The 16,344-nt window shown below is 36.2% G+C and overlaps 1 protein-coding gene across 1 annotated transcript in view; it reads left to right on the plus strand.

Annotated features, from left to right (window-relative positions):
- The first annotated feature begins 4,201 nt into the window (after nucleotides 1–4,201).
- LOC138691370 (ankyrin repeat domain-containing protein 1-like) overlaps nucleotides 4,202–16,344 on the plus strand; it is a 41,202-nt gene continuing 29,059 nt past the window's right edge. The window contains exon 1 of the mRNA XM_069813275.1: nucleotides 4,202–4,293. The gene's annotated coding sequence lies outside the window, so the exon portion shown is untranslated. The remainder of the gene's footprint in view (nucleotides 4,294–16,344) is intronic.

Here is a 16,344-nt window from a genome sequence, read left to right on the forward strand (position 1 = left end):
TTCACTGAGACATTTTAATTAAACGAACTAGTTTCTTGAGAATAAAAAAATCAATAAGAGTATTATATAAAACTTCTCTTTTAACCGAGTCATATGCCTTTTTTAAATCTATTAATAACTGATATACTGTACCCTTATACTCCCATTTTTTCTCCAATATTTGTCGAATATAAAAAGTCTGATCAATAGTCGCTCTATTACGCCTAAAACCGCACTGATGATCCTCAATAATTTCAGCTACATATGGAGTTAATCTTCTCAGAAGAATATTGGACAAAATTTTGTACGACATTAACAAAAGTGATATTCCTCGAAAGTTACGACAGTTAGTCTCGTTCCCCTTCTTAAAAATAGGTAAAATTATGGATTCCTTCCATTGTTCTGGTACAATTTCCCATTCTCAAATAGCAAGTACAAGTTTATAAATTTTGCTAGATAATGCGCTTCCACCCTCTTGTATTAATTCTGCTGGAATTTGATCTATACCTGGAGACTTGCACTTTTTCAGGTTTTCTATCGCAATTTCGACTTCATCAAGTGTGGGTTCGGGTAAAAATTACTCAGCAGTCTGGATTTGGATTTCATCCCGATCATTTCTATTTGGTTTATGTACGTTAAGTAGTTGCCAAAAATGGTTTTTCCATCTGTTCAGGATTGAATGAGAGTCTGCAAGCAAGTCAACATTCTCATCCTGGATCACGTTTAGCCTTGCCCAATGTTTTTATTCTTACTATTCGTTTCTACCTCATTCAATTTTCCTTCAAGTAACCTCTCTTTTTGTACCTACGTGTACGACTTGCTTCCAGTCTTTAATTGAATTAATTATCTATATTCTCCTCAACTGGATCCTGTAAGAATTTCAATTTTGCCGTTTCCTTCTTTCAACTACCATGCACTAATCTTCGTCAAACCACGGTTTCTTTTTATTTGATTCATAATAACCTAAGCTCTGCTCAGCTGCAATTTTGATGCTATCTCTGATATTTTCCCACGCGCTATTAACATCTAACTCTTTGTCAACTTCGTCGGAAGTTCCTAAAGTGGCAAACGTACTTGAAATTTCGACCTGATAGTGTTGCTTAGTTCCCTCGTCCTTTAATTTCAGAATATTGAATCTACTAATGTTGACTTATTGCTCTACTCGGTTGGCTACTGATAGCCTTTCTCTTAATCCTCCAATTACCAAATAATGGTCAGAATTACAGTCTGCCCCCTGAAAGTTCGAATGTCTACTACACTAGTATGTCTCCGTTTATCTATCAGTATGTGATCCAGGCCACCGGCGTGGCTCAGACGCTTAAGGCGCTTGCCTGTCGGTCTGAAGTTGCGCTCGGGCGCGGGTCCGAGCAGCGCTTGGGCTGGAACAGGTTGTATTTTTTCCGAGGTTTTCCCCAACTGTAAGATGAATGCCAGGTAATATGTGGCAAATCCTCGGTCTCAACTCGCCAAATACCATATCCCTATCATCAATTACATCGACGCTAAATAACCTCGTAGTTGATACAGCGTCGTTAAATAACCAAATATATATTTAAGTATGTGATCTATTTGGTTGTGTGTCAATCCATCTGGAGAAGTACAAGTATATTTATGTATATCCTTATGGGGGAATGTTGTACTTTTGACAATTAAATTTTTTTATGTAGCAAAGTTGACTAACCTAACTCCAGAGTCAGATATAATTCCTACCATCAAACCAATTGTAAATAGTAGGTAATGTTATAGACTGTCATTATCTCTCAATTTCAGCATTTGAATATCCTCCGGAAAGTAAAGAACATAATGAGAAATAACACATATATTTTATTCTTTGAATTAGAACCAGGTAATAATGACATAGTATGCGAATTTGGTACTGCAATTGTACGAAAATCCTTTGCATTGTAACCAGAAATTAATAAGAAAATATTTGACGATTGCTTGCAACATAATGTTTTAAATAATAGCTCTTATGAAGCAGAATCCTTTGAGGAGTGCTGAAGATATTTAAGTTAACAAGAGTCACTAGGAATATCCGAAAATACTGATTTGATTGTTGCTAGAAAATTTTCATTATTACTGTCACCTTCTGGATCCTGTGGGTATAGATCATATACTATACTAGGTATATTTCATACATGATTATGATATAAGATGTATGTGCAGAGATCCGAAATATAGTGTAATATACCTGCATTTGTGCCCTAACTGTAACCTGCAGAATTGTTTCAACAATTTTTCTCTTGTCAGTGACTTTATTTTTGAAGTGTAGAATTATATTCTACTTTAAAAATATAACAACAAATGTCTCATGACTCAGGAGATTAAAGTATTGTGCTATGTGCAAAAATTCAGTTAAATATTTGTCTTATGTTAATGAAAAGAAGTTGTTTGTTGGAATTATTTGTGATTGCTATAATGTGTGTATATGGCTGTCAAAAACATGCCAGGAAGGACAGAAGACAGTCTAATAAAAATAAGTATGCATACATTGTTACTTTATGTAGTATTTTGTGAACAGCATCAGTCCTCAATTTAGTCAATAAATTTGGAAACAATTTGAATATCTGTGTACAATAAAATATAATAAAATTATCAGCATAGTAGTGGTACATTTTTACAAAATGTTAGGATGATAAAAGTGAAACAAGTTTATATTAATTAAAAATCATGGTAAAATATGTCTAGCAGGAGAGAGTTAGTCTGGTTAACGTAGGTTTCCAGAGAGATATTTATTTTTTAAATGTATGTACCGGTATTTGAATCCGGTAAATTAATTTAATTTAAACTACAACAGAGGAAGTGTTGACAGGTGATTTGAGAATGACTGCCTGTCATTATTTAGTGAATCGATTATCAAAACAAAACAAACATAATACTGACGAAGAAACATAATAACGTCTTTTTTTCTCAGATGGACACAAAACTGTGCCAAATCTATTAAAAACAAACAACTACAATACTGAATATGAATTTCATATTTAGCATTGTTTATTTATTTCACAGAATTACAATGTCTTTGACATCTTAGTTTACCCATTTCAAGAATTTATAGCCACTCGCCACTCATCTCTATTCTCCCAATCTCCCTCCTCTAAACCCCTCTCACTTAATGTTCTAACTATTCCAGTTTAAGTTCGGTCATCCTCTCTTTCTTCCTCCTCTCGGAATCCAATCATAAATCTTCGGTAATATGCCTTCTGTCATCCTTTTTATATGCCAAACCATCTTAACTGTGCTGTATTAATGTCTTCTACAAGGAATCATTTCAGCTTCATATTTTCCCTTATCACGTTGTTCCTGATCATTTCTCTCTTCGAAATCCTTGCAGATCGTCGCCAGACAACCATTTCAGTCGAATGTAATATTGTCATAGTGTAAGTATAAAATTATAATGAAAGAATTAAAATGCACGAAAACAAATATTTGGAAAGATTTGCTTGGAAGAACAGCATAAATAATATTTCGAGGTTCTCTGCACAAAATTGGAGGGACACTTACTCCGTTTTGTATTCTATAATTGGTAAATAGGGACGGCTGAAAATGTAGTATGAAAGTCCTGTGAACATTAACTATTCTCAAAAGAAGAAGAAAAACAGAACTATTGTATTAGGGGACACTCAAATACATCATCAAGCCCTTAAAAATATTTCAGACAAAATATTCTTGAATGACTGTACATCAAATACTTCACCCTGGCAGTTTGGAAAGCTATCATCTCTTCTGATCCAAATATGTCCCCTGAATAATAAATCAGTTATACCCGTACATTACATACAACTGTAATAAACATGTAGTGATGCAGTGAACTAAACTGTAATAAAAGTGAATTGTCATCAAGAGGATATGTGTTGATAAATATAATAGGACAACCTGTTTATATTAGCAGATAATGGAGAAATTAAGGTACTAATCAAAATTTGGATCTTATATAAAATTCACTTCTATTACAATCATATGGTGAGTATTATACTTCATAAACCTCGGGGGGAATGTTGGTTACAACTGTTAAAACAAAAAGTGCTGTACTAATTTTTTCTAATTTATACGGCTTTCTATGTTTCATTTGTTACTGCGTTGTGTAAGTCGAGATTGCGCCATCTGTTACAAAAATAAGTCTTACATAGTTCATGTTTACAGGAAGTTCAAACGAGAAAAAAAGTGCAACTTTTTTACAGCAACTTTTAATATTCAATTAAATTCTGGCGTCATCGGTCTGTGCTTTTAGTCATCTTCACACAACAGCCGAGTTTTCAGAGTCAAGTTCAGCAGAGGCGAAGAAGGAAAACTGTGGACTATATCCAACCAAGTTCAGTAAGTGTTAAATATTTTCTCATACCCAGATTATTAAATTCTTATGTGTGCAAATAAATCTTCAACAATATATTGGGTCTTCCATTTACATAAGCTGATATATAATATATTTTATGCCTTCCAAAAGTGTGTGCATATTTACATCAAGTGTTATAGATAAATTATTAATATGTTTAAGGGGCATATTAAAACACTGGATGAAAAATTGCGTACCTCAAATTTTGTCCTACGAAAGGAATATTATGTTATTTCAAATAATTTCTGAGGCTAAATTACTAATGTAGCGAAAGTCTTATTACCAAAGTCGTCTAATTATCTCAACCATAAATTTCCAGAGATATTAGTGGCGATGTACAGCTGTGCAGTTTGGTATCATTACATACTAGAAATCATTTCTAAAGCTTCGTATCAAATTTTATGCAAAGTTCTGTGCGAGAAGAGAAAATAAATAGCTAAAAGTAGGGACATATATAATCTGTAAGTCCCATTCGGCCGAACGAAAATGTTTATCACTATTATTTGATAAGGTTCTGTTTTCATTGATTTATAACAGAGTGCTTACATCTTAATTATTGCTATGAGGGAATTGTTTAACGTGAAAAGCTTTAACGGAAACCTAGGGGGATAAAATTGTGTCATCTTATTGTAATACGGTGACGTCACTCATAGTATAATGGAGACAGATTTGTAAGTGGTTTCCTACTGGGTCCGTCTCCCTCTACTCTTTACTTAATGTACGTCCAATATTTCCTATAATTATGTTTTTTTTTCAATTTTTATTATGTTGTAGCTATAGTTTGATCTTAGCAATCATCCAATTTTTACTGTGAAAAATACAGTATCGAACCCAAACAAGAACCGACAGTTTAATAATGCTGATAAAAGTAAGTAGATTATTAGCATAGTTTTCGCTACAGTCTAAACAATGGAAACGTTAATAAAATTCATAAATTCACACCTATTCTTATAATTCATTTTCAAAATGTTAAATTAATATTTCTACAAGTATTTACCAAAATTTTAATGTGTATTTACTTTGGCAGTTGCAAATTTATAGCCTTCAAGCAAATCGGAGACTAGTTCGACACAACCGCCTGTCCCAATGCTGCCAGACTTTTCCACTACTTCTACCGGACTTTAGATACATAGCATGTGAGGTAAATTACAAAATGACAACGATAATTAGCAGTTGCCAATACAAGTTCAGGGAAAACAGGCAGGCAAGAATGAAATTCCCCTGAATTTTTATGCCAGCAATATAAAGAAATGTTTCTTTGTAATATGAGAAGTTAAATAACCGCTGAACTCTGCATATCAACTATTTTACTCCGTTAAACAATGCAACTTACTTACTTACTTACTTATTTACAAATGGTTTTTGGAGAACCCGTAGGTTCATTGTCGCCTTCACTTAAGCCCGCCTTCGGTCCCTATTCTGAGCAAGATTAATGCAGTCTCTAACATCATATTCCACCTCCCTGAAATACATATTAGTATTATCCTCAAATGTACGTCTCGATCTGCCAAAAGATATTTTTCCCTCAGGTCTTTCAAATAACACTCTGTATGCATTTCTGGATTCATCCATACCTGCTAGATACCTGCATATTTCAAAAGTCTGAATTTAACGTTCCTAATTATGTTAGGTGAATAATATAATGCGTGCAGTTCTGCGTTGTGTACCTTTCTCCATTTACCTGTAATTTCACCCCTTTTAGCCCCAAATAGTTCCCTAAACACCGTATTCTCAAACATCCTTGGCCTCTGTTAATCTCTCAGTGTGAGAGTCCAAGTTTCACACCATACAGAACAACCTGTAATATACTGTTTTATGAATTCAAACTTTCAGCTTTTTCCAGATCAGACTGGATGACGAAATCTTCTCAACCGAATAATAACAGACAGTTCCAATATTTATTCTGCGTTCAATTTTCTCCCTAGTGTCGTTTATTTGTTACTGTTGCTCCAATATATTTTAATTGTTTCACCTTTTCAAAGGATAAATTTCCAATTTTCATATTTAAATTTCGTACTACGTTTTGGTCAAGAGATTTAATTATATACCTTGTCTTTTCGGGATTTACTTCCAAACCTATCTCTTTACTTGCTTCTAGTAAAATTTCCGTATTTTCCCTAATAGTATGTGGATTTTCGCCTAACATACAGTCCTCTGAATGAGATTATGGATGATATGTACTTCTGTTATCAGGCAGTACATCTCATTTGACGATATGTGTCAGAAGAAGGACAATATTGTTTGTATGCATCTGAAGTCTAAATAATGTATCCTAATTTATGTAGCTAGTTGAGGATTAATACTGAGGCGCTCTCGGCCTTCCTATCTAATCTAATTAATCTTGCTGGTTGGAATACAAGACAATTAAATAGTAAAATAACCCTGCCATGAATCGTTATGATCAGGATGGTAATCTGCGTGTCGAGGTAGTCCAGTGACAACACACACTCACTATGCAAAACACAGTTACTTATTTGAATAAGCAAATAAATTCGTAGCACAGAAAAATATCTTCTTCACAATGTAACGTAAACCAAATCCAGTTAATTACCTTACATAGGTAGGTACTTCCCCACGCTGGCATCCATATTTTCATACAACCTTGACATAACCATCACTCAGCACACACATAGCCGTTACATACAAATTGGCCACCCCTCAAACGTCACACAACAATGGGTGCCTTCATCGTGAATTCCATACTCTTTAAATTCGTTCTACTGCAATAACTAAATGAAACATAAGCCAAAACCAACTCACTGAAGTGATTGTATATTGGGGTAGGCTTTTAGTTATATCACAGCTAGAAAAACGATCCTCGGAAATAAAAATACCGACCAGTATTTGACCAGAGTAGACTGAACGCAAGCCAGTCAGGAAAATGAAAGCAGTTCAAGCTAATAAGTACATCCCAAAACTCGCCGCTTAATTCCACACGAATATATTCTGCAATACACTCGCAGGTTCCCACAACACCGCGGACTATGCAGCTTCCAGTAGACTTATCGAACCCGGTTCGATCCCCGGCCTACATAGGAGCTCCTGCCCGTATCCTCAACCGCCGGCACACATCCGACCTGAAAGAGTCCATCTACCAGACTGACGCTATTATCGAAAAGAAACTCGCTTCACAGACCAAATTTAACTCACGCCACCGTCTTAACCAATCAGCAAGCGCTATTATAAAATAATGACTGCTCCCTCGATAAAATAATAACTGCTCCCTCGGTATCAACTCATCACGGGTAATAGGAACAGAACCAGAGAAAACGGAAAAAAATAGAAAGATGAGAGGAAGGAAGCCATCTATGAAGCGTAAGAAGAACTAGAACAGAAAGGAAAAAACTACAAGCCATCTGTGAAGAGTTAGAATAATAAAACTAACAGAGAAAAGTATAAAGATAGAAAAATTTAAAAGAATTAGAAAGGAAAAGAAAGACGTGCCGAAATATAAACGGCACAATACAATGGAGAGGGAAAGAACTGATCAACTTACGACATTATCTCCTGGCCTAGTTGCCTCATAAATAATGTCCTCTGGGTATCAGTTGTGAGCTTCAGACCTGTCTTCGGACAGTTGATTAAACAAACATATTCACGTCATCCGCATAAACAAACAGCTGATGTAACACTTTACAATTCCAAACTCTCTCTGCTATCCTGAACTTTCCTAATAGCTTATTGTAAAGCAAAGTTAAAAATTAAAGGTGTTATAGTACATCATCTTGCTTTAGCCCGCAATGAATTGGAAAAACATCAGATAGAATTTGGGCTATATAAATTCTACTGTACGTTTCACTGAGACACATTTTAATTAATCCAACTAGTTTCTTGGGAATACAAAATTCAATAAGATTATAACCTATTGAATAAGGAGTCACGGATAGCCGATAAGGGGTGATCCTCCAGGTTGGGGATTAGGTAAAGAGCTAATAACTCATCGCCGTAAAAAACAGCTTGTTACGAAACCCCAACATAACCCTCCGTTAAATAATATACAGAGTGTATCAAAAATACGTGTACAAACTTCAGGCATGGGTTCCTTACACCAAAAGAAGGAAAAAAGTTCATATGAGCATATGTCCCATAATCCTTTGTTTCCCCGTTATTCATTTATTACTAAAAGTTTGCGTTCAACGGCCTTCGAGGTCCAACCTCAAAACTTCATTTCTTTATGCACTCATTCATAGAAGACTGTGACTCGTTGTATCAGAAATGGACTGCAGATGGCGAAGTGTTGCCATGGAGACTTGTTTACATGTACCATTTGTCATTAGTCTGTCTTCAACGTTGCAATTGTGAACGTGGAGTGAGTTAACGTGTTTCGTTCAACCATGGCAGGACGATATTCATTTCGTGAGCAGGCTGACATAATTTTTATGTATGGTCGCGCGAATGGTAATGGACGCGAGGCTGTACGGCTGTATCAGATGGCGTTTCCAGACCGAAGACAACCGAATCATCAAACCTTTGTTGCTGTGTATCGTCGCGTTGCTGAGACAGGAACCGTTGCACCACAGACTGGTGATCGAGGAAGACCAAGAGTTGTTCGTCTGCCGAACCTCGAAGAAGACATTTTACACTGTGTCGAAGACAATCCAGGTATCAGTACAAGACAATTGGCTGTGGCAACTGGTACATCTCACAGTACAGCATGGAGGGTACTTCACTAGCAGCTCTTGTATCCGTATCATATGCAACGTCTGCAGGGCCTTTCGCCTGCCGATTATCCACCACGGGAGAACTTTTGCCGATGGTTTTTAGCACAAATAGCCAATCCATTGTTTGTCTCATCAGTTTTGTTTACAGACGAGGCAACGTTTGGGAGAGATGGAATTACCAATTTCCACAATGAACACGTATGGGCAGATCGTAATCCTCGTGCTGTATTTCAGGCTAGACATCAGCAACAGTTTAGGATTAATGTGTGGGCTGGAATTGTAGGTGACTGTCAGGTAGGTCCATACGTTCTACCAGCACGTCTTACAGGTGCTATCTACAGGGACTTTATCCAAAACACTCTTCCAGAATTACTGTACGAAGATGTGCCTCTGGACATAAGACAAAACATGTGGTTCATGCATGATGGGGCTCCAGCACATTTTAGTCGCCTTGTTCGAGATACACTGACTGGTGTCTACCATGACAGATGGATAGGCAGAATAGGACCAGTTCAATGGCCAGCACGTTCTCCCGACCTCAATCCTTTGGATTTTTATCTTTGGGGGCACCTTAAACAATTGGTTTATGGAGCAGACATCCCGGATCAAGAAACTCTTCATCGACGTGTCACGGAAGCCTGCGAAACCATTCAACATCATCCCGGAGTATTTGAAAGGGTGCGACAGTCCATGATTCGATTAGTGCATGCATGTCTAGAAGCAAGAGGAGGACATTTCGAGCATTGGTTATGAGTTTTGTGTGTTGGCATATTATGAGTGTACCAATGTGTTGAACAGTTCCTAACGGGGAAACAAAGGATTATGGGACATATGTTCATATGAACTTTTTCCCTTCTTTTGGTGTAAGGAACCCATGCCTGAAGTTTGTACACGTATTTTTGATACACCCTGTATAGGCTAGATATATAAAATCCTGTAGAACTAGCGGAAAAGCCACTAATTTGGCAGCATTGGGAGTGGCGGGTGTGTTGTAATAGTGCACAAACTCAACGGTGTATTGTATGTTGAAATTCAAGCATGTTAGATTGAAAATTACATATCTCCAACAACTTACCCTCCTTCTATTTTTCCACTTTCTGAACTAATAACGGAGTTCGTCTACGTCTCCGGAATTTGAATCACTCTGTATAATACGGTATGAGAGTTATGTATACATATATGTTATATTTTTGTTTGTTTGTTTAGTCAACTGTCTGAAAACAGGTCTGAAACTCTCAAGTGATACTAACGAGGCACTACCTATGCGGTAAATATGCCTGTGGCCCATTCCACAAAGATATGGTGTTGTACATTACAAGTAAATTCTTTACTAAGTAGTAAAAATATTATGTTTCGCTTTCACAAAATACTTTTCTTCAGTAGCACTTTCTACTCCTCCATACTTACAAATTACCAATGACGTCTCATGTTTGTGTTCCACAAAAGTACTAGTATGTATAACTATAGTCCCGTCGCTCTAATTTCCGGCAGCCAATCGCGTTGCAGGTCGGCTACATTTAAACGTGTGCCTCTTGTGATTCGCTTATGAAAACGTTATTCATTTCTTAAGGCTCGATAAATACTTATTATAATCGCCCACCATTTTGGCTCTTTCGTTGGCGTTCGCAGAAAGCACACGAAGACGTTATTTGCCGCTCAATTATTTGCTTAATTACAGTGTGTTTGATTTATTATCATAGGAGCTACGACATGATAATGTTTAACGGTGTGGCAAATAGATTCCTCGTAAGGTAGCTCGGAAACGAAAGAACAAAAACGGCGAACGATACTACCTACCTAGACTTTATAGAGCCTTCACTTCCTAAGACGTAAGCAAAGAGGCGGAGTCACGCCGGAAATAACAGCGTCGCGACTATAACTAGGGAACTGTCAAGTTTAGTATTCCCTACCAATGAAAGGATACTAATACATACATATACTAATGTGATTTAAATACAATATAATTATATTAATATATACTTTGATAAATAAGTGCTAATGAATATCTTTTTTTGCTTCTATTTCCTTCAAAATCAACAATCTATTTTGATAACATTTTAATAATTTTGCAGTGTTTGTAATTTCGTAACAATTAAGTTTGAGGATGAAGATCGTTATTAGTGGCATCTCTTGGCTAATATGGGAAACTATCAATGAGCATTGTGCAGAGATCGCGAAAGAACATGACAATAATATGAGGAAGTAAAAATTTCGTGCTTAATTGTCCGTCCTTGAATGACTTCCAACAATGAATTTAATGTATTGAAGGATCGGAGTGAAACCAAGTGTTACGATACATCGTTATTACAAAATTATGTTCTTACTAAATATAGGCTAATATCTCATTTGTGAGTGTGTTGACTAAACCTCAAAAGCCTCTTAACTGCATTGCCAATGATAATGATGATGATGATGATGATGATAATAATAATAATAATAATAATAATAATAATAATAATAACAATGCATTTAAAGACAATGTATTATTAAGAGGGCAAATAAAAAACTTTTTGTCACAGACGAATAACAACCCATTTCTGCCTAGTTTGCGTTTTCGCAACATTCTGCATTATTTACACTACTCAACAAGGTTTTCATAACATGGACAAGAATAACCATTTTTAAGTAATTTGTATGTGCTGATTACGAATATGGCATTGAAAAAGTGCCTACACGTCACATTTTTTTTAGAAACTTATATTTTGTAGTTAGCAAATCGTATAAAAATGTGTTAAAATCTAGCCACTTTGAAAGATGTTCTTTTCTTTAACGTAGATCTCTTACACAATTATATATCATTTCCGTTCTTTTAAGATATCATTAGAAACATACTTTCACTTTTGTGTGTTAAATGAGTGTTACCCTTAGCGATGGTTTATTGTTTTATTACCCTTATTTTGCAGCTGCACGGAGGGTAAGTCACATCTGGCTATAACTGACTAAGAGGAAGGAGGAAATACGGTCGCTGTTGTATCGTTAGATAAGAAATGAACAATTTAGCGATTAGTTATGATTGTGGAAGTGTTGTCAGCGGTATAGTTATTCTGTAATAGTGTGAAATGGATCGCAATCATCGTTCATGTAAAATGTTTCGAAATAGTTTCTGCTATGTCTGTGGAGAATTAACTTTGAAATCACAACGTCGATCAATTACAGACATATTACTTGTATTTTGGCTGTAAAGCGGGTGAACAAAACAAAAATTGGGCACCACATGTGTGTTGTGTAACATGTTACGTGAAGTTAACAGAGTGGTTGCGGGGGAAAAAACAACATGACTTGTGCCGTTCCAATGATTTGGCGACAGCCTACCAGTCATCTGGAAGATTGTTACTTCTGCATTACCAAACCACAGGGATTTTCAAGGAAAGTTAAAGATAAAATTGTGTATCCTAATCTCCCATCAGCCACATTCTCCTGAACTTCCTGTCCCTATCCCTCCACCCAGTGGGTAAGATTATGTTATTCCAGAAGAACAGAACTATCAGAATCCTCAGACTACCCTTCGACTTCTCCTGATCCCAACCACATTCCCGAACATCATAGAACACCACATCTGATACGACAGGCAGAACTTAATGACCTAGTTAAGGATTTAGGTCTTTCCAAGCAACACGCTGAACTATTAGTTTCTAGATTACAAGAATGGGACTTATTAGCAAAAGATACCAATATTTCAGTGTTCAAAAAAAGAAACGATAAGCTGACTTGTTATTTTGTAATGGAAAATTCTGTTTGTGCCTGCAAAAATGTGAACGGGCTTATGGATGAATTAGATATTGAATATAATCCAGAAGAATGGAATCTGTTCATCGATTCATCAAAACTTAGTTTAAAAGCAGTTTTATTTCACAATGGTAATACAAAACCTTCCAGCAGTGGCTCATTCAGACAGTATGAAAAAACTTATGAAAACATGTCACTAATATTGAATGCAGTAAATTGTAATGAACATCGCTGGGCAATTTGTGGGGATTCGAAAGTAATAGCTTTGTTGCTTGGATTACAAGGAGGGCTTGCGTCCCCCCCCCCCCGCTAAGTTGTAATGTTGCGTTATCGCAACACTTAGCACATACAATATCATTTCTTTGTTATCTTGAAGATCGAATACGAAGCAAATCGTAGACTGCCTTCAGTTACTACAGAAAGTATTGATGTGTATATAGGTTCTCCGAACATTATGTGGTGAGGAACTGGCTTTTCAGACAAGGTTATATCCCTGGTGAGCATAATATTAAATATCCTCCGCTAGTGCAACGTGAAAAAAATACTTCTTCCTCCACTGCACACAAAACTAGGACTAATGAAAAATTTTGTGAAAGCTCTAAATAAGAGTGGAGAAGGCTTTCAATGCTTAAAGACCCTGTCCCCTAAACCCATTGATGCTAAATTAAAAGAAGGCATATTTGTCGGTTCACAAATTAGAAAACTTTTGAAGTATAGCATTTTTGAGAAAAGACTTAAACCCAAGGAATTACCAGCATGGAAATGTTTTGCATCTGTCGTCAAAGGGATTTTTAGGAAATCGCAAGGCAGAAAATTATTGCCAATTAATAGAGACGTTACTAAGAAACTACAAAAATTGGGCTGCAGTATGTCACTGAAGAGCAACTTCTTACATTCACATTTGGACTTCTTTCCCGAGAATTTGGGGACTGTAAGTGATGAGTAGGGAGAGCGATTTCACCAAGACATTGCTACAATGAAGCAACGGTATCAAGGAAGATGGGATCCAGCGACGATGGACGATTATTGCTAGGTTTTAAAAAGAGAACATTCCAGTTCTCATAAGAGAAAAAAAGGAAAAAAAAATTTATATCTTTCTCTATTTTATTGCACGAGGAGTGGTTTTTATAAGCCTTAATAGCTCGTCAGTTATTAATGAATCAGTTTTATAATAACTAAGCTGTCCTTGGAAATTTTCACACAAAAAATGAGAACAAAGTAATTTTTAATAGGTCAAAAACCATGATTTTTTCAATGTATCAAGTAAGTATCTATAACAAGGAAACGTGACGTGTTACGAACTTTTCATTGTCATTTCCGTGTTCAGCGCATGCGAATTAGTTAAGATCAGCCTATTTTATTAATGTTATGGAAAAAAAGTTCAAATTTGTTGAGTAGTGTTATTTTTATACAAAAATTCAAAGAAATGTTTTACAAAATTAACTTTTATTTCATTGTTGGGTATACTAGAACAATCAAAGAAGCCTACAGCACCATAATTAACTTTCATTTCAGTTTCATGTCGCGGTGCGAGAGTCGTGAATTTTCACGTCAGAGTATTGGCATATCCGCACAAACCATGTGAAAGAAAATGTATTATTTTGTTTTTATTTCATATCATAATATACATATGTAAATATTTGCTTACAACGTACTAAAATAGTTGTATTTGCAAGATATTGCAGACTTATATGCCAGCATTCCTCCATATTGCGTCCCCACCCTGCTAAGTTGTAATGTTGCGTTATCGCAACACTAAGCACATAAAATATCATTTCTTTGTTATCTTGAAGATCGAATACGAAGCAAATCGTAGACTGCCTTCAGTTACTACAGAAAGTATTGATGTGTATATAGGTTCTCCGGACGTCCATTTTTTTATTTTAGTAGGTTATTTTACGACGCTTTATCAACATCTTAGATTATTTTGCGTCTGAATGAGATGAAGGTGGTATTGTCGGTGAAATGAGTCCGGGGTCTAACACCGAAAGTTACCCAGCATTTACTCATATTGGGTTGAAGGAAAACCACGAAAAGCCTCAACCATCTAACTTGCCCTGGCCGGGAATCGAACCCAGTCCACCTGGTGTAGTCCAGACGCGCTAACTGTTACTCCACAGGTGTGGACTCCGGACGTCCATAATGATACAGATGAAGATAGTGCGGATGAATATATAGGAGGAACATTCAGCAACTTGAATTCACATCAACTTTGTGCTAACGGAGAATTAGTGTTTCAGTCTCAACATGAGGAGGTTTTGAGAATTTCTGATACCAGTCATCTTTCAACGGCATGCAATGTGCATTCAGATCAAGCTGTAATGACTACTGAGACACAGAATGTAAGTGGAATTATTCAACGTTGTGAGAAAAAGATGTTCGCGATGAGGGGATGTTTGCTTATTTTGGGCGTTATAGCCTAAAGCAATACATTAGGGGAAAATCAATACGATGTGGCTATAATGTCTGGTGTATAAATTTCAAACTTGGTTATTTCGTTGATTTGGAAACTCACCAGGGTGATAAACCTGAGTATGGCCTTGGAAGTAGAGTATGACTGCAGTTTGTGGACACCTTGTCTAAATACAATGAAAAGAACATACTTCCTCATCACATTCTTGCAGACAATTATTTTACATCTTTGAAGACAGTGAACGCATTGACAGAAATGGAAGTGGGACTAATAGGTACTACAAGGAGAAATAGAATTGACTACTGAGACATATCCGCTTAGTCATATCACTGACATGAAGAAAAATACACAGACTCATATGACGTATGTACAGATTTGAGTAAGCCCTTGGTAATTTGTTGATTGAATGACAATGTTACCATGTTGTCAAAATGTGAAGGCATAGAACCACTTGCAAATGCATCTCGCTATTCAGCTTCTCAAAACAAGACAGTGCAGATTTCACAACACTTTTAGGAACCTTACAATTCAAATATGGGTTGCACGGATATAATGGATCAAAACGTATCCAGCTATAGAACCAGCGTCCATTCGAAGAAATGGTGGTGGCCTACTTTCATCTGGATTCTTAATGTATCTCTGCAGAATGCTTGGCACCTTGACAGAAGATCCACTAGTGCCACTGGCTCTGACACACTAGACTTACTGGAATTCAGAAGGAACGTATCTATTGCAATACTGGAGAGATTCGGCCACTGGTCCTGTGAAGACATCTATGGCCAGCAGTGTTTCCTTGGGCTCTCGATTCGACAATGTGAGTCACTACAATTCATCACAGATTAGGAGGACAAGGTGCTCTATGTGCAAATCTGCGACAATCAAGAAATGCGCAAAATGTGAAGTTGTGCGCCATGAAAAACGCTTTCTTGCTTTTCATGTAAAATGAACTGATCTAAAAGAGTGACTGGATTCTAAACAATATTTTCGTGATATTTGTACTAGAGTGTAGTCTCACTTTTGGTACTGTCTGTACATCTTTTACTTCATTTGAATATTACGTTAGAATTAAATCATAAAAAATCTTGATTGATAATTATTTGTGAAGTTTAATTTATAAAATTATAGATATAAATCATACATGTTACATATTATGTCATTTAAATATTTTCTGTGACCTGCTGTAATTTAAAGCAATATCGTATGAACTTAGTTTCGCAACAGCCCTATACACAATG

Source organism: Periplaneta americana, chromosome 16 (genome assembly GCF_040183065.1).
Source record: "Periplaneta americana isolate PAMFEO1 chromosome 16, P.americana_PAMFEO1_priV1, whole genome shotgun sequence".
In the NCBI taxonomy this organism is placed as follows: Eukaryota; Metazoa; Arthropoda; class Insecta; order Blattodea; family Blattidae; genus Periplaneta; species Periplaneta americana.